The sequence below is a fragment of the Python bivittatus genome, unplaced genomic scaffold, assembly GCF_059951505.1.
Source record: "Python bivittatus isolate LINGU-HERP-01145 unplaced genomic scaffold, Pbiv_v1 ctg000070_np1212, whole genome shotgun sequence".
NCBI classification, from domain to species: Eukaryota; Metazoa; Chordata; class Lepidosauria; order Squamata; family Pythonidae; genus Python; species Python bivittatus.
This window is the reverse complement of record NW_028277034.1, coordinates 52,951,419-52,979,162: the sequence shown is the minus strand read 5'-3', so window position 1 is coordinate 52,979,162 and position 27,744 is coordinate 52,951,419. Positions and strand designations below refer to the sequence as shown.

Below are 27,744 nucleotides of genomic sequence, written 5' to 3'. Positions count from 1 at the left end.
AAATACAGTATCTATAGTTGTAAGGACTGAAGCTGGCGAGAAAGGAATTGGCTTTCTAGTTGGCAGAACCAGTGTGTATGAAGAATGAGCAGATGTCTCCTATCTCAAAGTCAGAAAGAAAATGACTAATTTTCCATTGATTCAAAAAGAGGACAAGGCGGCTTAGAATTTAAAACTTGGAGCAGGCCAGCGGAGAGTAGCTGAGCTTGAGTGTGTGTGTGTGTGTGTGTGTGTGTGTGTAGTCTGCTATAAAGCATTAATCTAGTTGTGCTGCATCTGTGAGCTTTTGTTGAAAACAACTTCCTGAAAATAGGATTGAGTGTCTGGAGAGTTAAGATTTATTACTGGCCTGGCATAAAGTCTGACAATAGACAGGGGACCCTGATTACCTGAATTTTCAAGCATACTGTTCTCCAGGGACATTTTGAGGCACTACAGTCAATGTCTATAGCATAGATATTTCTTGACACAGTACAAAAATATTGGAAACACCAATAACAACAGTAGCCAGTAGTGGTAATATTAGTAGCAGGAGCCTGATAGGTAAGGGAGCAAGGAGAGGCCACCAATGTTTAAGAAGAGTTTAGAAGGATTGTAGAGAGCTTCTGTATCTGTGCTGATGGGAGACCCAAGGTCAGAGTGGAAATGAGATGGATGGAGAACTTGTTTGATTGCTGATTGTCTAAGAGTCCAATGAAAAGATATCAATCCTGATTATTCAGTACATGTTCTACTCAATTAGCAACCACAGACCATATCAGCCTTCCTCGTTCTTGTGACTTTTAGATGACTTAGACTTCTGTTCTTTCTGATTACCAGCAAATGGCCTTGATGCTTGGAATCATGGGTTCTAAAGCCCAACAGACCAACTCAGAGAAGGCTACACAACATGTCTGAGGAAGACCACACTTTCTTTTCTTTTCCACCATCTCACATCTCCAGTAGGGCAGTATATTAGTCATTGAATAAATAATAATTGGGCTATTTTGGAAAACAGTATTTCAGTTATTCAGATAGATCCTGTTCAGTGCATTCAATGAGCACTTGCTAATACATTTGCTTTCTGCACTCCAGCAGCTATCCCTAGCTTCTATTCCTATTGTGTTCCTTATTACAGCTGATAGAAAAACTGTTTCTAATTGAAGATAAGATGGTACGTAATTATTCCCACTGATCCTTGTGAAGCTTTGTTCCAGAGATGAGGAAACTTGGAACAGGTGTGGGCTTTGAGAAGTGGCTTTGCTCCATGGCTTGTTTCATTCATCATCTCTTATCACCCTACACTCCTCCATCTCTCATTGGGGAAAGCATATGGTAGACCACCTGCACTGAGTAGAGTAAGACTGAGACCAACCTTGATGAAGAAACATGTATTTGTTGGTAAGAGAAAGAGACAAAGATCAGATCCCAAAATATCTTAGCGTGCTCTCTCTCTCTCTGTATATGTGTATACACACACACAGTATATATATGTGTGTGTGTGTGTGTGTGTGCATTTCTTTCACAGTTGCTTCACAGAGCTCTGAACTGGGTGTAATAATTTTTTAGTGTTGTATTAAGAACCCAAAATAGAAGTCTTAAGCAAGACAGATATTTTAGTTAGTTTATAACTCTTCTCTCTTCTTCCAGCAAACAAGTCAGAGGAAATAGTTACTTTGTCTCTTCCACACATTCTGTTGATAAGTGAAATTACAACTCAGACAAAATGAGAAAAAAGGGGGTGCTGAGAGAACCCACCTTATAAAATAAAGATTCACTATCTTCTATGAACTGATAAAAACAGACAGAAGAATCCATTACTGTCCTTCCCAAGGGGGGAAAAAATTAAAAGGTTTAATCCTGCAACTGAACAATGGAAGAGAAGAATTAAGAAATGTTTTGAAGAACACACTGGCAGAGGTATCCCCAATGTTTCTGATAAGAAGCCTTTTCTACCCCCCGCCCCCCCAAGGGATGAAACCTACTGATCCAGACAATCCCTACTACCACCATAACTGAAACCAATGAATTGGTATATGTTACAGCCGCTGTAATCCTGGAAATGCTTGGCTACAGTGGTGGTAGGAGCACTCGGGGCCGTGACTCCTAAACTGGGAGAGGGGCTCCCACAGATCCCAGGAACAACATCTGAGCTCTCTGTGCAGAAGAATGCAGGGCTAGGAACAGCTCAGATGCTGTGCAGAACCCTCAAACTCCCAGGCCTCTGGTAGAGGACCCGAGATTGAGGAAGACACAGACCACCCATAGGGGGTGAGAGGGGAATTTATATATATATAAAACATTCATTCATTCATTCATTCATTCATTCATTCATTCATTCATTCATTCATTCGAGTCTCTGACTGGATTTTCATTTTTCCTGTTGGCAGTTTTCAACAGGAAGTTGAGACTGATGTTTCCAGTGACAAAAGGTGGCTGGAGACTGAGTTATATAAAGTAGCTAGTATGTTAAGATGGATAGTTAACAATTTCCCCCAAATGGGGGAAAGGCTGACATGGATTCCCATAAGATTTGCATATGCTGATTAATAAGTATAGCTGTAAGTATAGAATTGAAACTAGGGTTAGGGAGGTAAAAGAAATCCATCATAGATTTCTTTGACCTCTAAATCTTGTGATTTGCATCGTGCTACAGCATCAACAGTAGCAATCAGACTTCTGCCAACCACAATTTTAGGAAACCCTTTTGGAGGAGGCCAAAACATGGATCTCAACTTTTCAAACTTGTGGGCTCATCTGAAATTGGAAAAGCATGTCACAAGCACTCTTCCAAATGTTTCCATGGGGGAAGTCTTGCTCATTAATAAAATAAATGCCTGGACACAAAGCAATGTTATGTTAGGAGGCCAAATGGCAAGGCTGTTCTGGATCATCCCTTTTTCTTTTTTATTCCTACCCAGTTAAACTTTATCTTTCTTCAGAGTAGTCTTACTTAAATCACATTACTGTTATGATGTTGGTTTTGTTATTTTCATTGTGGATTTTTCATCCTATAAAATTAATTTTGTAAAAAATTGGGAACACAGCTGATTAAAAACCATTTAAATTTGGTAGAAGTGTGTTAAAAAGAGGCTTGTGCGCAGGGAAGGGTACAGATCTTGGAATCAGGACCTAGGAAAATCCTAAACAAGATTATCAAGCAGTGGGTTTGCAAACATTTAGAAAGAATCAAGGAGATTCCTAGAAGCCACCAAGTTTTTATTAGAAACAGATTGCACCACATGAATGTTACTGCTTTTTTTTTGGACAAAGTGACTAGATTAGTAGACCAAGAGAACACTATGGATGTAATGTATTTAGAGTTCAGTAAGGCATTTGGTAAAGTTGACCATGGCCTCCTTCTTGATAAAATGGAACAATGTAGGATGGACTCCACCACCAAATGGAGTCACACTTGGGTGAATAACTGTACCCAACACATGGTCCTTGATGGATCTTTATCTTCATGGAGGAAGGTATGCAATAGAATACTCCAGAGTTCTGTCCTGGGCCAATGCTCTTCAACTTTTTCATAAATGACATAAAGGTATAGAAGGGATGTTGCTATTCAAATTTGCAGCTGACCCAAAGCTAGTGGGGTCAGGTAAGAGTTGTTAATACGTCAGAAGACAGCTCAAGACAGATTCCAAAGGTTCTTGATAGACTTGAACATTGGGCCTTTTCCAACAAAATGCAGTTCAATTGTGAGAAATGCAAATGGGAAAAACTAGATGAACAAATTTAAAAAAGGTGGCATCTGTCTCAGCAATAGTACTTGTAAGATTATCTGGATATCCAGGTAGACCTCAGATGACATATGAGCCAGCAGTGAACTGCATCTACTAAAAGAGCCAATGCAGTCTTGGCTTGTGACATTCTAACTACATAGGAGGGATACTAACTAATAGATTGGCATCTTCAAGAATTGTGAAAAAAATGCCAGGCACAGCCAAATAGGTGAGAAAGAAGAAAGCGGACAAGCAAGGATTTCATAGAATATGGTCGAGAAAACCATGACAACAGAGCAAAGAAAGAAGAAGGGTGAAATAAATTTCTTATATTTCTTTGAACTTAATCTCAAATTGGAGGACTCTTGCAATTACAAGATGGTTATGCCTTTATTTATTTTCATCCTCCCTATGAAATCTGAGGCAGATATTTGTATCATCAAAAGAAAAGTCAACATTTCATTTGCATACACACACGTAGAGGAATGCAGATATTTCAAATCAAATTGCAAGGGGATTCTAATATCTTTCTAATTGAATTGCAAGGGAATTGAATCTGAAGAAGATGCTGAAAATGGGTTTTCCCTATACATTACACTGTTCAGATGTGAAGATGTTCTTTATTATTCCATTTTTGGAGTTCTTTACAATTCCTAAAATGCAGAGGGAATGAAACGTTCTGTTATTTCTTTTTCTAAAGAATGCATGGCCAACTGAACCACAGCATGAAGACCCCCAGTAGCACAACATCACTACAATGGCATAAAAGGACCGCCCCAAATGGAGGGAGTGTGACCTTTGTCATTCTCCGAAGTCTCCATTGGGTGAGGTGGCAGAAGCATATAGAACAGAGAAGGGAATCTTGAAAAACCAGACCAGCATTTCAGCTGTGAGATTATCTTAATGCCAGTCTCAAGTGGAGAAAGTGGCATTTGCCAATAGTAGGTATTTTGGGTGGGATCCTTTGGTGTTAGGATCAGATGTAGCATTCAGAGGGAAGGAATAATGGCTGATCCCTACCCAGATCCTGATGAATGAGTGTTTTACGTGAGAGTACAGGACTCATTTGCAGTAACATGTGAGCCCTAACACAAACTAATGGGAATTGCCCTCACTCCAAATTAGCTTTCTTTGTCTTCATTAATATCACCCAGGTATCCACATTTTCCTGGCTACGTGATACCTTCTCTATTTACAGGATAAAGCAGAGGAGCCAGGGGGAATATTCACCAATAAAGTATTCGTTCAAATGTGAAAGAAAACCCTTTTTACAATTTGGTCCTGATAGGATTGTCTTGATCATGCTGCCTAGATGGAGGGGAAGAGAGGCAGATATCAGGAAGGGCAACTTTATGGAGATGGAATATAGCTTTATGAACATCTGTATGATTTGAAGGGGTAAAAGAACACTCCTCCCCCTTTTAGAAGTTAATTTACACTTTAAAGGGCAAAACATTCATAAAATGAGCCCCCATCCTCCCCAAATCTGTTTCAGTCATAGTTTAATGTTAAAATGGTAACTTTTTATTCCCTTTCACTAGTATAACAGAATTCAGGACAGCGATGAGTTGAAATTCTCAAGAGATGTTTCTCTGAGAAAATTGCTGGCATTTTTCTTTTTCTCACCTCTTTGCAAAGAGAGAGAGAGAGAGCACTATACCACTTCTGTGATGACTTTCAACTCCCTCACAAACATGTGCAATTCCTTTCATGCAAATGCACAGTCACTGAGAACAATGCTGAAGCTGAGACATTGTAAAGATGCAGAAACAGCCAACATGCTAACATCTCATTTTTAAACCTTCTGTTCTTTCTCTCATGTTTATGAAGACAACCACAACATTTGGTAACTTCTTCTTAGAACAAGCAAGCAGACAAACAAGCAGGTTGGAATTCTCACCACCCATAGATCCCTCTTTTTTTTTTTAAAAAAAAAAAGGACTATAATGGGACCAAATGATTAACAGGTGGGAGAGAGAAGCAGGGCTGGGTGGTTCATGCAAACCTGGAGCTAATCTTGTTTGCTTGAAGTCTAGGATTAGGAGAGACAGAGAGAGAAAAAAGCCCTGGTGCATTTTTCAGAGCCCTAAATATCTCAATAGCTCCTAACTACCTAGTTAGGTGGTAACCCCCAACTGAATTTCATTGATCTCAAAAATGTTAACCAGGGTAGATCTGGTTAATATTTAGATAGATGATCATCAGGAAATCTTTGAGCTGTAGGGAAGGCAAAAGGGAAGTTCAAAAAAATTATCGAAAAGGAAATAGCAAACCACTTTTGTATCATGACCATGAAAACAATACAAATTGCAAACAGACCCATGAAGTCACCAAAAGTGAAGGTTTGCTTGAAGAGACCTGACTACCATATTTCACTCTCACATCAAAATACAATGATGCTGCAACTTCCTACTCTTCCTCCTCCTCCTCCTCTTCCAATGAAGATTAAAGAGGGATTAGGAAACTAGAAATGCTGAAAGAACACCGGTTGGTGTTCACTTCATCTGAACATAGAAATTGGGTTATCATTTTTTCACCTAGAACGATGCAGGCTGAAGTTTCGATGGCAATTTCATCCCTCAAGGTGATTTGTTGGCAGCAGTTTAATAAAATGTCTTGCCTTGATTTCACCCATTTCCCCTTGGCATGGTGTATACTGTTATTGCCAGGCTCTTGATAAACACAAGCTTTGTCTCAGGAGGAAGAAGTTCAGGGGATGAGCAGGGAGAAAGGACAGGGAGGTTGGGGGAGGCCAGCCTCGATTTGAAAACTCTAAGGGATTAATCATCACCTGATACCAAAAATTCTTTTTAGGTCTTATTATAGAGTGCTCTTGACTAATCCCCCTGAAGGGATGTAATTTGTGACTGAGTTGAAGAGAACAATATTATTTTACAGCAAAACAATGTCACATTAAAAATAATAATACCCACAAAGACAGACCGAGGAAAATTGGTGGAATTCAATAGATAAAAATTCAATTTGAAATTAATTACACAGTAGATAAAGTTGTTTTTGCTTTTTTTAAAAAAAATCTGGTCTCTCTCTTTCTCTCTCTTGCCCAGAAGAAAATAGGGTTGAGCAGCACTTCAGATTCAAAGGCAAAAAAAAAAAAGTTTGGGTGTGTAAGCACATAAATAGCGCACATCTGCAACTCCTTAAATCAAATGTCTTTTCCTGGGAACATTCTGCTTCTGCAGTCTTCTTGAGACATTTCCAGAGATATTTGACCAGGTACTAACACAGTTTCTCTCTTCTTATATCATATATTGTTGGTCTCCAGATCTACCATATCCATAATGCTTGAAAGCAAGTCCTGTACAAATCAATGGAAGCCATTTAAAATTGTACATAGTATTAAGCTTTAGGACTCTTTTAGTTTTCATCCTAGCGACGTTACTGACTTGACAATAGCAGGATCAAACCTTTATTGATGTCAAACCTTAAGATAATTGAGGAATTTGCTGGCATCAGATGTGATGGCCACTAAGCAAGATGGTTTTGAAAAGGGATCAGATAAATTCATGAGAGTGGGTCTAATTAGTCTGCCTGGGTGTATATGACATTCTGAATCACATAGAACATAACTTAAATATATGACTGAATTGCATAATAAACCTGGGGAATTTATTACTACAACACCTAAACATTACCTTAAATTGCTTTAACAGGGAATGGAATAAAACTGATTGAAGATATCTCTGGCAAGGACTATTAGACTTGAGGACTCAGTGTTATCTATAAGTTGGGGGCAACATACCTCTAAATAACCAATTTCAGGGAATAACAGTAGGAGAAGGATATGTCTCCATCTCGCCTGCTGAGCATCTCAGTGGCATTGAGTTGGCCATTGTGAGAAAACAAAATGCTGGAGCAGGATGGGCTGATCCAGCAGGATTGTTTTTATATTCTTATGCTGCTGGGAGCAATTGCAGAAGTTGATAATAGCCTTTTGGTTCCTACTGAGAGCTTTCTGAACACATCTGTGTGGTGCCATGATTCAGAAGTTGGAGTAGGAATGGGGATATTCAGATTCTAGTACTCCTGTAGTCACCGAAGCTCACTGGGTGATTCTGGACTAATTACTCCAGAAGTACTACTCTTTCAGCCCCGTCTAACTTACCAGGTTTGCTGTGAGGAAAAGGAGTAGGAAAAAGCTGTGTATATGCCACCATGAATCCTAAATGAAAGGCAGGATATGAATGATATCAAATCATATCAGTCAAACAATCTGGTTGGCCACTATGGGACATAGAAGTCTAGACTCACTGGATGTTTGGCCAGAATCAATGAAACTCTTTGAAACCACAGAAACATGTCCCTCTCAAATACACATAAAAATTAGCCTTAGGTATACATTATATGTATGTAAATCTGTCTATCTATCTAATCTATCATCTATCTACATCTATCTACATCCAGGTACACAATTGAATTATTTTATTCCACTTACTTAAAAGTAGGAAAAATGTGAAATAAAACAAAGAATATATATATTTTACAAATGAGGAATTCCATACTTGCCAAGAATAATGTAGCCCATACAAGAAAGTTTTCAGTCGGCGAAACATGCCATTCATTAACCCAAGAAAAAGATACTTTTTAGGGTTACAAATTTGAAAAATTAAACCACCTTCTCTGAGATTTGAAGTTTCCTAAGTGGCAGGTAAGGGTAAGAACTTCCTCAAATAAATTTCCAGAACAGTGCATTCAATTTCTGAAAATAGATTTTAGGATTATGTTGAGGAATGTTGTATAAGCAGTATTAGTGAGAACTCAGAAAAGGAGTAAGAAATTATAAGCCAAAAAAGTTAAAAGCATAAGGTAAACACACACACACAAAAGAAATACAGCTAAATCTAGTTTACAGCAACATTTTCCTTATCCCTCCTAACTTCATATGCTTGCAAACTACCCTTGTTTCTCCTATATCCAAACACTGCCATTGCCTTTTGTTTTTCAAACTTCTTATCTCTCTCTTCTTCAGGACCTCTTTTATTCCATCTTGACTACATCTCTTAGTGGGATTTATTTTTAAATAATTAATTTTACTCCCAAACACTCAGTTTAAATGTTTCTAATAGCAATTGAAATTGAGTTCAGTCAGCTGAGATATACCTTTAGTTATTCTCCATCCAAGATACAAATTGCCCCCAAGTAGCATCAGAAGCATTCATAGGAAATTGATTTTGACAATTCAGGAATCCCTAAGGCATTGGCTCAGATTTACACCAATTACCTTAGAAAGGGCTCCAAAGTCATAAATTAATGTTGTTAATTTTATTGTGGAAAACTCAGGTTTATTAATAAATTGCAGCATATCGTCTACAAACAGGACTAACTTGCACTCTGTACTTACATGCATCAAGCCATAAATTTCACTATTCTAATTTCACATGCTAAATATTCCAAATAGAAATCAAGCAATAACAAGAGACAAAAAACTTGCTCTATACACTATCCATTTCTCCAATAAGAACAGCTTAGATGAAATCATATTGCTTCTCATTTGTGTTTTTGGAGAAAAGCAAAGAATTACAATCCATGTTAATAAGTTCTGAGGGAAAGAACATTATTAAAGAATAAGAAAAAAAAAGTATTGCCAATATATTTTATCAAAGGCCTTCTCTGCATCCATGAAATAATTAGAGTTAGATCCACCATAGCATTATTTATGGCTACAAGATATATTAATCATCTCACATGGTCAGCCTCCTGCTTTTGATGAATAAATTCTGCTAAATGAGAATGTAACATGGTTGCTGGTACCTTAGCACAAGTGCCAGATAGTATTTTAATATCTACATGGATTAATAAAATAGGTCTATAATTAGCATAATGTCAATGTTCTTCATCTGGTATCAGAATCACAGCAATATAAGCTTCATTGAGAGATTATACCAGATATAGACACAGTCTGATAAAGAGTGAGAGGCATCCATGGGGGGCAGGGGAGTAAAAAAATTGTCAGATATCCTCCAAACTTGGTGGATTTCTGAAAAGCCAGAAAACTTGCATTTATTTTTGTATGCAATTTTCCTTAATGCATACATATCTTTGCATACAGTTAGAAAGACAAAAGCAGTTCTTGGCTGTCTCATACATACTGCAATTATCTTACACATTCACTGCTTCAATCCAGCATTTGGGGGTGGGGGGAGGTTGCTCCCTTGTTGTTATCAAATTGCCACAGGTTCATTCTGAGTGCTCTAGCGAGCACACTTTATTTGATACACATGCATTTTTTATCTTGCTTTGCCCAGAAGCTTTCATTCTCTCTTATCCAGGTGCCAAAGCTTAATTTTAAAGTTTGCTGGCAAATGGACCTAGTTATTAAGGAGGTTGTGGGACTGGAAGGTTTCTTTTCTGAGTTCAAGGTAGATAAAAGTCCAAAATATTCAGAACCATCCATAATGGGCCAGCCAGCACATTATGAAGGAATTCCTCTTTGACTAGTTGTTAATCCAACAGAAAGACAAAGAAAGGTCTGGATAATAAGTAGACTGTGGGTTTACATCCTTGCCTGTACTCTCTTCCTTGAACTGAATATTTGCAGCAGCCAGAGATAGAGGCCAGGTAAGTATTACTGATCCTAATTTTATTTCACCTTAGATATTGGTGAATTTGATTGCTCTATTATTTAAGACACATAACACAGAAGAGTAAATCAGGATGACAGAACCTCACGTTCAATTAGGTGAAAGGTTCAGACACTTTCAGGTTGACCCAAGGCACCTCAAGTTGACTCAAGTCAGCCTTCTTGCCAGCAATGGACATTGCAAAGAACTGTTGGATGATTTTCCCAATTCCTTCAAAAATATGCAATAAAAAAGAATGACTAACCAGATATTGTCACCCAAAATGTGGTATGTATCAATTCGCTTACACCTCCACCAATGCTATCGAGAATTGTAACAACTTTATTTATATTATGAATTTTTAGTGGAGTATAGCACCACCTAATGGGTTATCTTCAGATTCTTGATGAGTTGCTGCAATATATTTAAAGGGAATGCTATGACTGAACCTGATAAATTAAAAAACATGTTGAAATTTGTGATCAAACTTTTTGCTTTAGCTTCAGCCCTCATGATACAGTATAGCAAAGAAGAGGAAAGAAGGTTTTGTTGGACACCATCTTGGTGGTTAAGTGAGATTAAAAAAGGGGATTTTGGTTTGATGAAGTTTTGATTGAAACCTCCATTTGAAGTAATACGTTGAATCAAAGTGATGCCCCAGATCAATGCATTATATGACAGCCACAGAAACAATTTGACCTGGACAATAAAAGAGCTTTTTGCATGGGCCATATGCTTAAAAAGATTCTATTTTCTGAAGTGAAGATGTGATCAACATGAATAGACACATTTGATGCTTTGATTCAAAGCTTCACAGTGGAGCAACACTCTTTTTCTAATCCAAGAGTCATTTTGAATAGGATAGCTTTGATGAACTGAATTGAAGGAATGCTTGAAATTAGAGCACACTCAAATCAAAACTGTATTGTGCTCATTGACCAGAAATCCAATAAATAAAACCTGACACACTCAACAATTTTCATACATAAGCAAGGTTACTTAGAAGAAAGTAGAAAGTCATTCTGAGCCATGATAGTGACCTTTTCATGGCCTATCTGTGTTGTTAAGTAGCAATTTTCTTCCCATGGAATAGGGGACTTTAAAATTTCTGTCTCCTACAAGGTAGTTTACATAAAATTCTTCAGTAGCACCAGAAAGATTGTTAGTAATGGGTGGAATCGCTGTATTTTCTTCCTAGTTGTATTTTTTTTCACCTATTGGGAGATCTTCATCATGCAGCTCAGCTCATTTTGTAACCCTATATCTCCAGTCCATTGTTAATATAGTTTCTTGCACCAATCTGCACCCCTTTTCATGAGTTTGCTATCCATTTGTCATTGCAGTAAATTGATAGGCAAAAAATCATCACCCAGATAAGCAAAGATTACCACTAAGCACACAAACAAGCAGTAAACATATGCTAAGCAAAGAACTACAAGAGGAGCAAAACAAAAAAAACCCCACCAGGACTGGCAAGGCAGGCCACAGCACATAAATAGAGAGCAAACCCCATCCCATTTTAGCACTGAAGATGTTACCTAGCCGGGTAATGAAACGTTTGCAAGAAAAGAACCAAGCTCAGAGAACCCCAAGGACTCCACATTGATATTTTATGATTAGCCAGACTGACTATGGCAGCCACTTTCTGTGACCATCCATGACATGTTCTCAAGATTCCAAATGGTCCCCTGGTCCACAAAGAGGTTTAGAGGCTTATTAGAGGAAGCAAGAGCCAGTTTGTTGTAGTGGTAAAGGCACCAGGCTAAAAACTGGGAGACCGTGAGTTCCAGTCCTGCCTTAGGCACAAAGCCAACTGGGTGACCTTGGGCCAGTCCCTCTCTCTCAGCCCAAGGAAGGAAGCAATGGCAAATCACTTCCAAAATCTCACCAAGAAAACTGCAGGGACTAGTCCAGGCAACCCCAAGGAGTCAAGACTGACTTGAAGGGAGAAAGAGAGAGGGAGGGAGGAAGGAAGGAAGGAAGGAAGGAAGGAAGGAAGGAAGGAAGGAAGGAAGGAAGGAAGGAAGGAAGGAAGGAAGGAAGGAAGGAAGGAAGGACAACACCTTGATAAAGGAATAATATATTTTTTTATATTATTCATACACCCCCCCCCTCACCTGCTGCTTTATCTGAGGTCCTTCTGGGAGTCCTGGAATGTAGGCCTTGAAAGTTGGCCTGAGGGTAAAATTCTAGCTTCCACAGTACGTTAAAATCCTAACCCTGTCCTCCTTGCTGCTGTTATGACATGGGAAGTATATAAAATCCAAAATTCAATTATTATTTTTTTTGTATAGAAGGAACCTGCTGATGCTCTTCATTATGTCATCAGCCCCAGAGATATCAAATAAGATTTCCAAATGAGTAACTGAATTGATTAACACTCTTGTACATCCTCCTTGGGGGAAAACAACTCAATTTTCCCTTCCTGCTAGTCTGAAAGGAAAAGAATCTTACCTGAGATGTGAGATCAGCCTTTGTATTCCACTGGTGTTTCTAAAAAGTGACTCTGAATTTGATGTGTTATTATCTTTGCTTCATCTAATACAATACTTTCTCTGAACCCTTTCTGAAATTCTTTGGAAACCCCTTCCCACTGAAAATTCAGTCAGCCCCATCCCTAGGCATCAGAAAAACTTTGATCTTCCTGTTCTGGCTTGCACACAAGTAGGATTTCTTTTATTGGAAGGTAGGGTTGTACGCATATGTTATTTGTATTTGTTGGTGTTTATAATTTTATATATGTGTTGGTGTTTATATGTTTACATGTGTGTGTGTGTTTATATGTGTTTAGGGTTTTCTGAGTTATTTACTATGTTTACACTGTTAGTCACCTAGAGCCTATGGGAATGGATGGCATACAGGAACACCAACCAACCAACCAACCAACCAACCAACCACCCAACTAACCAACCGACCAACCACTTATAATAAGGAAAATGTCATTCTGCAAGAGAGATGCTATCCCATTGGTCCTGTCCTTTCCTTTCCTTTCCTTTCCTTTCCTTTCCTTTCCTTTCCTTTCCTTTCCTTTCCTTTCCTTTCCTTTCCTTTCCTTTCCTTTCCTTTCCTTTCCTTTCCTTTCCTTTCCTTTCCTTTCCTCTCCTCTCCTCTCCTCTCCTCTCCTCTCCTCTCCTCTCCTCTCCTCTCCTCTCCTCTCCTCTCCTCTCCTCTCCTCTCCTCTCCTCTCCCTCTCCCTCTCCCTCTCCCTCTCCCTCTCCCTCTCCCTCTCCCTCTCAGAGAGAGAAGATCTTAGTCTAGGATGACAGGCAGAAAGAAATAGGTTTTGAGAGGATATATAGCACTTGTACCTGGGAGGTAGAGGGAAGGAAAGAAATGAAGTCTGGAGAAAAATATGTAGGCTTTTTATTATTTTATTCTATTTATTGGGGACCTGAGATCCTAGTTCCCCACTGTAGTGCCTGCAAGTACCAATATACATTTCTTTTTGTAGCCATTAATGACTCTTTCTGCGTTCACATATTTACAAGATGGCTAAGGAGTATAGGTGAATACCTTGCTTTTCTTGGTACAATCCTCTTTCCAGTGGTCTGTAGCCTCCTTAGCTTCCTATTTAAATCCCAGGCAAAGAGATCAGGAGGGAACTCATCTCAGGAAACTTAAATGTGGTGATCCTATCACTATTAATGGACAGTTGTACTCTTGGAAAATTCAGAGGGTTATGAGGACATGGACATGGATTTCTCTCCTCCAAAATTTGATGTAGCAAAGTCCAACTGGCCCTGTCTTTCTCTTGGTTGATCAATAAGCAGATATGACATCTAATTCTCCAGTATCCATATGATGAATTTGAAGGACTGATGTCTACTATTTATAGGACAGGTCTCTTGCAAGTCATGGAGAGCTGAGCCTACTAGTGTCCTGGGTGACAGATCCAACAAAGCTGAGTAACAGCTTGAGTACTTTTAAGGAATATTGCAGTAGCAAGCAAGGTTGGCAAGACAAAGGACTGTCAGGGCCTTACAGAGCATAGTCAGGAGTAAGCAAAAAGAACTGTAGCTCTGTCTTAGGCAGTAGCAGCTATGAAAAGCTGGAAGACCCCTAATAGTTCTGTGTCACTGCGGAATAAAAGAGGATGCAGACAGTGATATGTCCTCAGGGTGGAAAGATGCAAAAAGAAATACAGAAAGGGTAGAGAAGACCCTACTCTGACATGAGTTGTCTCAGGGCTCATTAGAGCAGGGTTTTTTTCAAGATCTTGCTAAGTTTCTGAGCCAAGAGAAACAGAGTAAATTATTCAAGCTAAGCAGGTATATGCAAAATTAGGTATTCACACTGCAGCAGTCTCAAAATCCAGTATCTCTAGAATTCTTTGGCCAGCGTGATGACCGAATTCCATCCTGTTCTCATTCCTACCATTTTCTTTATATATTCAGCATCTTTCCTCTTCACTCTTCTATCTGTTACTGATTGTTCATTACGGTAATGCAGTTAGCACCCAGCCAATTAAAGTCAATGCTATGTACCACTATAATTCTCACTTTCCATACAAATTGCATTGGTAGATTCCTGAGAATGGGGCCTCATAAATCATCTGCCAAAGCTATGGGGTTTAGCACTTCTTTCAGACACCTGATCATAAATCGTGGCCTTTAGTGATTAAAATTCTGACTCTAATCTTCCAGTGATTCCTTATAGTTCCAGTTGAACAAGATAAATACAAGAGCGGATGTGTAGCAAGGTTACCAACCTCGGCTGATGTTGGGGGAGATGATCAAAGGAGACTATGAAATGCAGAAAAAGAAATGCTGTGGGGGCTTACCTTTTAACCTCCTGACCAGCAATAATGCAATGTTTCATCAGCCAATTGCCTGGGGACTGCAGGTCTGTTGGGAAGTACTGTTTCATTGTCAGTCCCTGGCTAGGAAAGCTGCATTTCCTGCTTCCCAGAATTAACATCTATCGAAGTAATAACACCGATCAAAGATTTAATTCATTTCTTTCCCCCTTTTCCTTTTGCTGATATCATGTCTGTTAGGTTTTGGACCTGTGGACCGGGGTTATTTTATCTTTTCAGATCTGTAGGTCTGAGGATTGGAAGATAGTAAGAGTTACTTCTTTTTGAGAGGCGGCAAGCATTTTTAAAATGCAAGTTGGTACTTTGCTTTCACAGTACTCATCAGAGGTGTCTGCAGGGATGTGGGGTTAGAAAAATCAAGAAGGTAATTTCAATCCTGCCCTCCTTTCCCGCCCTTTTTGCATGTGTCAATGGGACAGGGGCTTTGATTACATAGTCATGGCCATCTTGACATTTTGGAAGCCCCATGACTACCATTCCCCCCATCCATGGATATTTCTAGTGGATATTATAGTTATACCATTTGCATAGCATATGCTAATCTTGAACTCCTTCTGCCAGTGATATGGTCAAAATGGCAGGACTGTTAGCAAAGCACATACATACATACATACATACATACATTTTTTATCCTCACTCAATCGTGGCCAATTCTGCAGCAACTGCCTGGATGAGTCCCTGCAGTGTTCAAGGCAAGGTGTTTTGGAAGTGGTTTGCCATGGCCTCCTTCCTAGAGCAGAGCCCAGCTGGCGAGCGCAGGAGGCGGGGTTTCCATTGCTTCAAGCCTTTTCGTGCGTGCGCGGCTTCCACGTTACTGGCAACTGGTCCCATCACCCGTGCAAGGCGCCACCAGCGTTTTTCCTCGCACCGGTATGAGAGTACCCATTTATCCACTCGCGGATGCTTTCGAGCTGGGGAGGAGACAGGAGCTCACTCTGCCGCGTGGAGCTGGACTTGAACTGCTGAAGTGTCGACCATTTCTGGCCGGCAACTTTCAGCGTCATTAAACCACTGCACCACTGCATGCTCCGTACATCCATCCATCCATACCTCCATACATACCAAGGCCTACCAGAAGAACTCACCTATAGAAGAAAGGAACAGTTTAGACCAAGAGATCCAGTGGATTATATTCCAGTCCACCTTCCTAATGTGTAAATTCTAGTTCTTGCTTTTGAATTCACAAGGAAGCCTATGTACCTTTTGTTCATATATTGGATGCTTGTCCTGAGTTTCTAAAATGAAAACCTTGTGTCTGAGCCTTGCATACAAGGCTACCATATTTGACCAGTTTTCCATTATGTTGATAAACAGCCAGTTCATAAGCAGGAGCTGAGCACATATAATCAGTGTAAGACTGTAAATTTGAGATGGAACTGCTTTGCCTCTATAAAATAGTAATGTTTTTGTTTGCCTTTTGGTAAATAAACCCATCGTTATTTGGGTACTGATACATTCCAAATTTTGGAGATATAAATAACAATTGCGTTCACATTTTTAAACCAAAACTATGTTAACTAGCTTATGGATAGTCAACAAGTCATAATGACAGTGAGACAAGTACACATCATATGTGTTAAGAGTCCTTTTCACACTTCCAGAAGAATGAAGTTGGAGCCAACATTCTCAAAACATTCACAAATATAGTAGCCCTCTTTGCCAACCCATTTCCAATCAGCTGTGATTGGGAAGGCCCATTTCACAGCTAAGAGTTTCCTTGTCCAAGAAGGTAGCATTGCCTAGGATCCAGATGAATCCAAAATGGATGTATTTGTTGTAGATTCTTAAAAGTAAGTTCAGCATTGAACATCAATATCCCACCAGCTATGATGGGGAAGGTAAATTCTCTAGCTTAGGGTTTCAGAGCCTTGGTTACTGAAAGCATAAGAATAGTCCTGTTGCATCAGGCCTAGACCTGTCTAGTTTACTAGGTGCTCCTCGAAGCCCACAGATCAAGGCCACCTTCTTCTGGCAATGCTGCTTCTGTTCATTTAGTAAGTAGAGGTGGATCCCCCCAGCATCAGGTCATGGAGGCTAATAGCCATTGACAGACCTGTCCTCTAACACATAAAGACCTGGAACTTGGATTGGAGCACAGTTTTCAGGATTGCTCTCTAAAGGTTCCTAGGAAGGTATATAGATAGAACAACAATGCTTTAGAGTTTGGTCAGTTGTATCACAAGGTTCTACTTGATGAATGGACAAACCAGCATCCTGGTAGGCTTACCAAAAACTTGATCGATTGATTTGATTATGTGCCATCAAGTCAGTGTCAACTATTAGTGATCAGAAGAGGATCTGTTGCCAACCTGGTCCTTCAGATCTTCCAATGGTATCAAAACTAGAGGAGCAGGTTATTACCCACACCATTATGTCCAATACTTTGCAGGCTTACTGGCCACCCCCATATCTAGCTGTCTATTTCACAGAAATTAGAAAGAAGTCTATAGGAGTACATACCCAGCACCATTACTTGTATGGAGAAGTGCATATGAGAACATCTGTAAATCAATAAAGTGCTTTCACATTTCCACTGAATGCAGAAGTGGAAGAAAGAATGGCTGGCCAGTATCTAGGGGTTGAAGATGCAACCTTCTTCCTTCCCCCTCATGATTCAGTCATTGTTATATCCTGCAATTGCTATATCCTGGTATAAACAGAAGCACTGCAGCTTTTTCCTTTCTCTTTTCCCTCTAGATGGAAAGTTAAATGGATGCTCTTCCTTTGGTAGGAAACAGCTGGCTGGTGATTAGGTGTCACTGTAGCTGTTAACAGCACAAATGACTAGTTGCTAATAGACTGGGCCTAATTCCTAACAAAGCAAAATCACTTGTAACTGCAGACGTTGGTGCTCATCGCTCAAGGAACACTGGAAGGGCTAATAAAAGAAATAAAGCAAAATATCTCAATTTAGCAGTGGGTGCTCCAAAGAAAGTGGAAATGCAAATCAATGTGAAATAGGCTTTCTAATTATGTCTGGCAAAGGAATTGTACCTTCTTCACTTTTGGAGGGAAAAAAGCTGAAGATTGGAGCAGTCTAACATATTGTTATTGCAATGGCAAATACGGGGCATCATTATTCTTCTCACACATCTTTATGGATCTTTCCCCCCCCCCCCCCAGAAGCTACAAGTTTGGAAAAGAAACCAAAGTGTGATTGACAGGTTATCTCAAGCAGAAGCTAGTGTTTGGAGTGACTGAAAATATTGCAACACGTTCCTCTCTAATGAAGGAGGTTTATTTAAAAGGCAGTCCTAACCACATGTACAGTACGAAGGGGAAAGAGCCATAGACTAAAGCAGTCCTTCCTTCTATGGAAGTCTACACTGGGTTGCACTGCATGAGTTGCCATTAAAATTTCAGCTCAAGTGAAATGGAGCCCAAACCATTTCAGTAATTAGGGAGGATCCAAACCATTCAGGCAGGTTGAGTTTTTGCAGAAAAGTACTGCCTGAGAACCTCCATGCTCCCTTCTAACCGTGTGATTCTATGAATCTGTGATTCCATGACCCCATGATGCAAAGGAAAACATACTTGCGAGATCAGACCTCTCTTGCACTTTTCTCACATATTCGTGTCTGGTGCTGCAAAGGAAATCTAAGTCATAATTCAACAAGAGTGGAGACAATGCTGAGAGAGTAGATACTACATAGTTGGGCAGTTAAAACTCTGACAAAGTTCCTGAGTATACTCAGCAGCCATGGGATAAAAGGAAGATGTTTTCATGGGCTACTAACTAGCTAAAGGACAGGGGAAAAAAAGACAGTAGGAATAAATTGACGATTTTTGAGTTTGAAAGATGTTCAAAGTGGGTCTTCAAGGGAACAGGGTTGGGTTTAATACAGTGATGTCTACAGCAAACCACAGTGATGTCCAAATGACCAAACCTCTTACTGTACTAGAAGCAAAAGGGGATTTTTTTGAACTCAAACTCAAAAAGATTCCTCTAAACCAGGGTTCTCCAAAGTGGTTAATGTCAACTTCCAAGAGTTGATGGGAGTATCCATTGTTGTTATTGTTGGTAATCTACAATTAAATTCACAGTCTGAGACTGGCGGGAGCCTAATAATTCAAGTCCTAAGAATTGTTAAGGGAGAGTCTGAGAATATAGGCAGTTCCTAGTAGGGTGTGGTTTTTGTGAAATTAGGGGGTTCAGGTCCGATAAATTCAAAATTTCCAAATATTGAGGGATTCCTTTAGGTATTTCTCCAAGGGCTCCAGTCACAATGGGTTTAACAGCAGATTTCTTTTTTCATAAGCATTCAACTTTGATCTGCAAGTCCCGGTATTTTGTAATTTCTTCTGATTGCTTTTCCTCAATCCTAGCATCACCCGGTATAGCAGCATCAATGAACCAGACTTTCTTCTTTTCAGTGACTGTTGTGTCAGGCCAGTTATGAACAAGATGCCTGTCTGTTTGATCTTAAACTCCTATAACAACAACAATTTCTCCTCCTTCTCCTTCTCCTTCTCCTTCTCCTTCTCCTTCTCCTTCTCCTTCTCCTTCTCCTTCTCCTTCTCCTTCTCCTTCTCCTTCTCCTTCTCCTTCTCCTTCTCCTTCTCCTGTACACAACAATGTGAAATCACAGCTGCTAGTTCTTTAGCTGGTAATGGCCTTCATTCATACTGAATTCTTCCCAAGAACCTAAGATTTCATAACGTATCAGTGCAGTATGTGTGCGGATCCAAGCAGGGTGGCCTTTTGAAATTGACAGATGGAAATTTTGTCAATGCGCAGATTTTCTAAGTGCTGTCCAAAGTTTTTTTGGTATGTCACCCAGTGTGCTGATAACCCCTGGGACCACCAAGGCAGGTTTATGCCATAATCTTTCAACTTCGATTTTCAGATCTTGATACTTTGTGATCTTCTCCAATTCTTTGTCTTCTTTTCTACTATCCCCTGGTATTGCCACGTCAATTATCCACACTTTCTTCTTTTCAACCACAGTTAAATCTGGTGTATTATGGTGTATTATGGTGTATTTATCAGTTTGTATTCGGGAATCAATATTTTAACCTGCTCATTTTTTACTCCTTTTTCAACTATATGTTCCCACAAATTTTTCATTACTGGAACATGATAATTTTTACAGATGTTCCAGTGAATTGTTTTGGTGACTGTGTTATGTCATTGTTTATAATCAGTTTGTGGGAACTTCTTGCACAAGCTGAGCATATGATCAACTGTTTCTTCTGCTTCTTTGCACAATCTGCACTTTGAATCATTTGATGATTTTTCAATTCTGGTCTTAATTTGAATAGCTTGTTCTTGAGCAGCCAAAATCAAGCTTTCAGTTTCTTTTTTTAATGTTCCAGTTGTAAGCCATTACCAGGTTTTATCTTTATCCATCTTCCCCTTGATCTTTTCCAGAAATTGGACATGTAATGCTTTTCCTTGCCAGCATTCTGTTTGTGGTTTTATTACATTATTTTGATATTCATGTTTTCTTTCCTGTACATTCAGTAAATTCCCATTTTTAATTTGCATCAATGCTTGTTCTGGGCTGTCTTTTACATAACCAGCCAATGCCTGCTTTTCTTCTTTGACAGTTTGTTTGACTTGAAGTAAACCTCTGCCTCCATTTCTGTGGGGCAGGTATAATGTATCAATATCACTACAGGGATGTAATGCATACTGAATAGACATCAGTTTTCTTGTTTTTTTGGTTGAAACAGTCCAGTTCAGCTTATGTCCAGTTAATTCCAGCAGTGTATCATATCACAGGTACGGCCCAGGTATTGATTGCTTTGACGGTGTTTCCACCGTTCAATTTTGTCTTTAGCAATTTTCTCACTCTTTGGATGTATCCTTTACTAATCACATTTTTAACTTGTCCATGCTTGATGTTATCCAACTGTAAAATGCCCAGATACTTGTAGGCTTCGTCCTGATAGCTCCTGACAGTTTGGCCATTTGACATTTCAATTCCATCATGCTTGTGATTTTACCCTGATTTATTGCTACAGTAGCACATTTCTCTAGGCCAAATTCCATTGCTATATCTGTGCTAAAAATTCTTACAGTATTTGTCAATGACTGGATTTTGATTTCTGATTTTCCATAAAGCAGATCATCCATAGAAAGCAAATGTGAGATTTTATTAGCATTATTAGCATTTTTTTTGCTGTTTGATAGCCAAGTTTTGTTTTCTTCAAGATCACTGAAAGTGGGATCATAGCAATGACAAATAATAAGGGTGATAATGAGTCACCCGGGAAGATGCCTATCCTAATGTTGACAAGCCCATATTTTTCATTTCCAACCACCAATTTTGTCTTCCACGGCTTCATTATTTTTTTCTATAAACATTCTAATGGTTTACTGACACTAGTTGTTTCAAAATATTTGATGGTCCAGCTAACACCTTTTTATAATCAATCCAGACCATATGTAAATTGGCTTTTCAGCTTTTGCAATTCTCCAAAACCATTTTATCAATCAGAAGTTGATTTTTTGTGCCTCTAATTTTTCTTGTATTTCCTTTCTGTTCTACTGGAATGATGTTATTTTCTCCTAAATAATCTTGGATGTTGTCCGCTATTATGTCTGTGAGTAATTTAAACATTGTAGGCAAGCAATTACTTGGCCTATAGTTTCCTGGTGTTGTCCCTCTCACTGGCTCTTTTTGAAGCAGAAGCAGGTTTTGCCAGTTATTAACCAGTCACTGATGTCTCCTTTATGCAATTTTTCATTTAGCTTGTTTAGCTATAATTGGATGTAAGCTAGTCAGATATTTGAGCCAAAAGCCATGCAATAGATCATTTCCAGGAGATGTCCAGTTTTTAATTTTAATCACTCAATTTTTAACCATTTCTGCTGTTATTATTTGTTCTTCCATTTGATTTTTACTAAATTCATCTTCAAATTCTTTTATCCATCCAGCATTTTATTATAGTCTTTTTGAGTTTCCCATAGATCTTTCCAAAACTGGATTGTTTCCCTTTTGTTGGTGTTCCATTTTCAGAATTTCCATTGCCATTTATACTTTGATAGAATCGCCTCTGCTGTGATTGAAATAGCTGATTTTGCTTAAATTGGATGATTCGTGCCTCACAGTGTTCAATTTTCCCAGCTATTGCTGTTATTTCTTGCTTTATTATTTCCAAAGCTTTCTGGTGCTAAGCCAGTACTTTTTTAATAGGCTTGTCTTGATTCTTCCATTTTTTCTCCTTCACGTTCTTTAAATTACTCGCATCTGATCTTAATGTCTTTATCTTGGTCTCCAGTCTGATTTTCCACTTTGGGATTGCATATGATTTTGCTTTTGGTTTTCTAAATTTGATGCCCAGTTCTTCTGTAGCCACCACTGCTGTGCTGTAGGCAAGCTGATTGGTCTGTTCAATAGATGTTATTTTAATCCTTACTGGTGCTTTATTCCCATTCTTCATTATAGGTTCCAGGTCTTTTTTGGACACTACTTTCAATGCTGGAAGCCTTTGCCTTTCTACTGGTAATTCTGCATATGTCACAATTTTCTTTTTCAGTTCTTCTTGTCAGGGGCAGGGGACAGTTCCTAGGTTGTTTCAGTGCTGGCCTGTATTGGTTCTGTTGTTATTACTTCTTCTAAGTTATCATTTCTGTAATTCATATCAACTGTTTCTTCTATATTTCCAGTTGTTGCTATCTGAGTTTCTTCTACTACTCTAGTATTGTTTTGGGGTCTTCCATTTTCACAATTCCTCTGAATCTCTTCCAGTTCTTCATCCCTGAATATTTTATTTCTGGTAATGGCTCTCCTTTGATCTGCTAAACATTGTTCAGTGATATCTGAGTCTGGATAAATTCCTTTCCACAGTTCAAATGTTCAGTTTAAGTAGCCCTGCTTTGTTAGTTCTGATATATAATAGCAGGCCATCATAGCACAGTTTTCAAACACAGTATATCTCTGTCTTGTCTATGGTTCTTGTTCTTCCAGTAATCCCACAGGGCTAAGCCCTGGTTGCCCAACCATAGCTCATGAGTCCCATTAACCACTTGTCAACAGAATCCCAGGAATTTCATCACCTGATGAGGTCCTTGTTGACCCGGGTGATGACCAATCCAGTATAGGATTCTTTTTCTGTTTTCTCATCATAGTGAATGGGTTGATGGATACACTTAGTCTGGCTCTTCTGCTGAGACCTGTCTGGCATGGGTGGCCATTCTGGTAGAATACACTACCACCAGCATAGCTCTCAACCTCATCAGAGCATCACAAGCCCCTCCCCCATGACATGAAAGTATTCATGGAAGGGATTATGATGATGATGAGGAGGAGGAGGAGGAGGAGGAGAAGGATAAACAACAATTATGATTATTGTTGCTATGGTTGCTCGTATAGCCAGCCAGATGTTTAGACTGGATTTGGCATTTTTATCCACCTATCGAGTTCTTCCCAAGGACCTGGGATAGGCAGATGTTGTTGTTCGATGGTATTAAAGGTATCCTTGCAGGATGTAAGCTGTTCCAAGTAAAGGTGCTTTCTGCAATTGACTGATGGTCATTTTGTCAATGCCGATGGTCTTCAAGTGGTGCTCCAGATGTTTTGGGATTGCACCTATCTATTAATCTATTAGTACTATCTTTGCTTTCTTTTGCCACAGTCTTTCTACTTCTATTTGCAGATTTTTATATTTTGTGATTTTCTCCAGTTTTTTCTTTTCTATTCTGTTGTCTCCAGGTATTGCAATGTCCACTATCCAGACTTTTTTTGTCTTTCTTATCAACAATTTTTAGTCTGGGACATTGTGTGGCAGATGCTTGTCTGTTTGAATTTTAAAGTCCCAGAGCACTTTAGCCTTTTCATTTTCTATTACTTTGTCTGTTTTGTGTTCCCACCAGTTCTTGCTTGCAGGCAAATGGTATTTCTTGCAGATGTTCCAATGAAAATCTTCATTTTCACCTCCCTGCAGTATGTTGTTGAACTGTTTGGCAATGAGTGGGTGCAGACCAGTCAGAAGTTTCAACCTAAACCCTTGCAGTTCATCTTCATCTGCTGCTGACTAATTCTTGATCTTCCTTGCCCTTTTCTCCACCATTTCTGCTGTTATTACAAGTTCTTTCATTTCAGCTTCTTCTTCTTTTTCCTTCTCTACCTCCTTTATCGAAGCTACATTCTTGTTGTATTTCTTTGGGTTGTCCCATAGCTATGCCAAGAACTGCACTGTTTCTTCTTTGTCAGGTGTTGACTGGTTCACTGCAGTCTCTCCACTGATGGATTGGTAGAAACGTTTCTAATTTGACTGAAATTGGAGATTCTGCCTGTAGTGTGCAACTCAAGCTTTGTATCTGCTGATCTTTTTGGGTATGGCTGTTATTTGCTAATTTATTATTTCTAGTGCTTCCTTGATCTTCCTTGTTTCTAGGTGATATTTCATTATCAGGTATTCTTTGGTCTTTTTGTTCTTCAGCTTCTTTTCTTTCATCTGTTCTAGCTTGCTTGCATCTGATCTTAGCATGCTGATCTTATTTTCCAACCTGATCTTCCATTTTGGTGCTGCACAGTTTGGCTTTTTTTCTTGTTTGTTGATTTTGCAGCCAAGATATTCAGTTGTAACTGCAGCCATGCTGTACATCAGTTGGTTTGTTTCTCGCATTGAGCTTGTGCTTATATTTGATATTAGAGTACTGGCGTCATTTAATACTTGTGCTAGCTGTTTCTTGTAGCAAGCTTCAATGCAGGCAACCTTATTCCATTGTTTTTGTGCTGTTCTAGATGCTCAGTTATTCTTTGTTTCAATTCCTCATTTTTTTGTTAAAGAGATTAGTTCTTTCTGAGGAGAAGACTCTACCATCTAAGCTACTTCTGGCAAGTGTTCAATTTCTTTGCCCTGGGTAGACCTTTGCAGTTCTTCCAATTCTACTTCTGTGAATTCTTTATTTCATGTTATAAATCAACATTGATCTGCTAGCCTCTCTTCTGTTATTTCTGATTCTGGATGTTGTTCTTTCCAGAAGTGGTGCATTCTTTTCAGATACCCTCTTCTTATTGGAATTGATTTGTAATAGCAGATCATTATTTCTTAGTTTTCAGTCTTTGAATATTTGCAACAGGTAAACAACTTTTCTTCCAGTAGTCCTGCAGCTGCTGGCCCTGGTTGCTCAGCCAACAGTCCTGAATTCTGTAGCCCACTTGTCACCAGACATCCAAGAACTAGAACACCTAGCGTGGTCCTTGTTGACCCGGGCGATGACTGATCCACTATAGGTTTCTGTAAATTATGTCTCACCATATTGTTTATGGGAGAGACACTCTTTGTCTGGCTCCTCTGATGACAGCCGACCAGTATAGCTGAACCTTTGGCATGGCTCTCATCCTCCTCAGAGCACGCAAGCCCCACAACCATGTCAAGGTAGTGCCTCACTGGGGGTTAGTCTGTTATTGTTGTTGCTGTTGTTATTTGTAGTACTATTGTTTAAAGTAGTATTTATTAAATTATTTTCACATAATAAAAGTTTGGGGGTCAGTGAACAATCTGAAACTTCATGAAGGGGTCAGTGAGCTGAAGAGTTTGGGAACCCCTGCTCTAAACTGAAATAACAGTCCTCAGATTGGCAAACGTAATTCAACAGGAGTACTGTATGTACAAATGCTGTATAGGCTACTATATCTGGGCCACAAAAATACAGAGAAGCAGTAGGTGGCAGCAAAGGCTTAGAGCTGTTTTGGAATCCTTTTCTGCCATCTAGTGGTCATCTGGATTTTGCAGCCCAGATCTGGATCAAGATAGTCCAAAATAAGGAATGATGGTAAACAGAAAATCCTCAAGGGCAAGCGTTAAGTGTTATTTCTCACATAGTCAGTGAAAATAGCAGGAGAGAAGAGATGACTGTCAAATTAAAACAAATTAAAAACAACACATGGAAATAAACCATCCCATTTAAAAGAGGGACCCAAGTAACTCATTATGGAAGGTGGGAAGAAAAATGAAACATAAGAGGCTTTCAACCTAATTTCTATATCTTGAACTTGTTCCTGAATCACTGATGTTGCTGAATTCCAGAGTTCTCAAACTGGTGAGTTCTGCACATACCCTTATTGCACGTTGCAACTCGCTCTCAACTATATATACAGGCAGTCCATGGGTTAAGAACATCCGACTTACGGACAACTCATACTTAAAAATGGGCTGCCTATTACTAAAAATGGCAAACGACGTTCTCCTTCCTCAAGCTGATGAACCGCTGAAGCTGCCCGTTTTTAATATACAGCCTGATTTTAGAGGTTTTCAGTGGTTCATGAAAACATTGCATGGCTTCAGTGGTTCATCGACTCGAGGAAGGGGAACACCATCCACTATTTTTAGTAATAGGCAGCCTGTTTGTAAGTATGAGTTCTGACTTTCATACAAATTTGAGTTAAAGTCAGGCTTAGAAATGGAAGTCATTCTTAATCCTGGGACTGCCTGTATATATGGGTTAATCAAATCTAATCTGGCAGTGATCAACCCAGGATACTGATCTTATTGCCATGTGGGATACTTCAATGAACATTATCCTAATAGGCTGTATGACTTTTTTGAAAAACAAAAAAAATCATTATTGGTTTCATTCAGAATGGAATTGGGGAAAGAAAAAAAAACCAGCCAATACTTTCACACCATTACAAGTAGTCCTTACTTAGTAATTGCCTCATTCAGTGATCATTCAAAGTTACAGTGGTGCTGAAAAAATTAATTTTATGACCAATGCCTGCATTTATGCCATTTGCAGCATCCTTCAGTCACATGATGGCCATTACAGTCAGTACGGATTGTCCTGTGCCTAATCTGTGTTTTTTTTTTCCTTTTCCCCCCCTTGCAGAGTGGAGAGATTGGGGAGAAAGGGATTACAAGAGAGTAAGCAGGCACATGATAGGGAATACCCATCAAAAGCAGTGCATTGGTGCTGGCAGCTGTAAGTGTGCTACACAAACAGCCCTGTGTATTCCCCATTGTGTGCCTGCTTACTCTCTTGTAATCCCTTCTTCTCCAATAAATGTAAATACAAGCCTTAATTCCCCTTTTGCTAATTATTCCAGTGCTGAGTTAAACATTCCAAAGGGAAGGGAAGTGGGGAAAAGGAAAGCACAGTTGCGGTCACATGATTTCCTACTTAGCTACTGGTTATGACAGAACTGCTGGTCCCAATTGTGGTCACTAAATGAGGACTACCTGTACATGCTGAGACCACATTCAGAGTACCATGTACCATCCTTTTCTAGGTGATGATGGTGATGGTGATGATGTTATCTGTCCAGAGTCATGAATTTGGGATAGGTGGCCATATAAATAACAAATAAATAATATCCTTTATTTTAATAATCATAATCGTTATTTATTTATTTGAATGGGGGAAAAAAGAAAAAAAGGCATGTGATACATTTATATAAGTATGTAAACTTATATAAATATATAAACTTTTACATGGTATATAAACTTTTACATGGTAATTTAAGTAAAGGGTGACCAAATTTCAAAGTTATTTTCAAAAGGGCAACCAAGATTACTAGGATTCCAAAGAAGCTCCCCTATGAAGAAATATTCCCATCTCTGGGATTTTAAAATTATGTTTATTTATTTATTAAGCCAACTTATACAGCCGCCCATCTCACCAAAGTGACTCTGGACAGCACACAATAATCAGATAAAGGGGCAGATAAAAACTATAGAACCAATATAAAAA

General features: G+C 39.1%; 1 pseudogene; it reads right to left on the bottom strand.

Annotated features, from left to right (window-relative positions):
- Nucleotides 1-19,746: 19,746 nt before the first annotated feature.
- Nucleotides 19,747-20,748, bottom strand: LOC148216900 (uncharacterized; annotated as a pseudogene).
- Nucleotides 20,749-27,744: the final 6,996 nt, after the last annotated feature.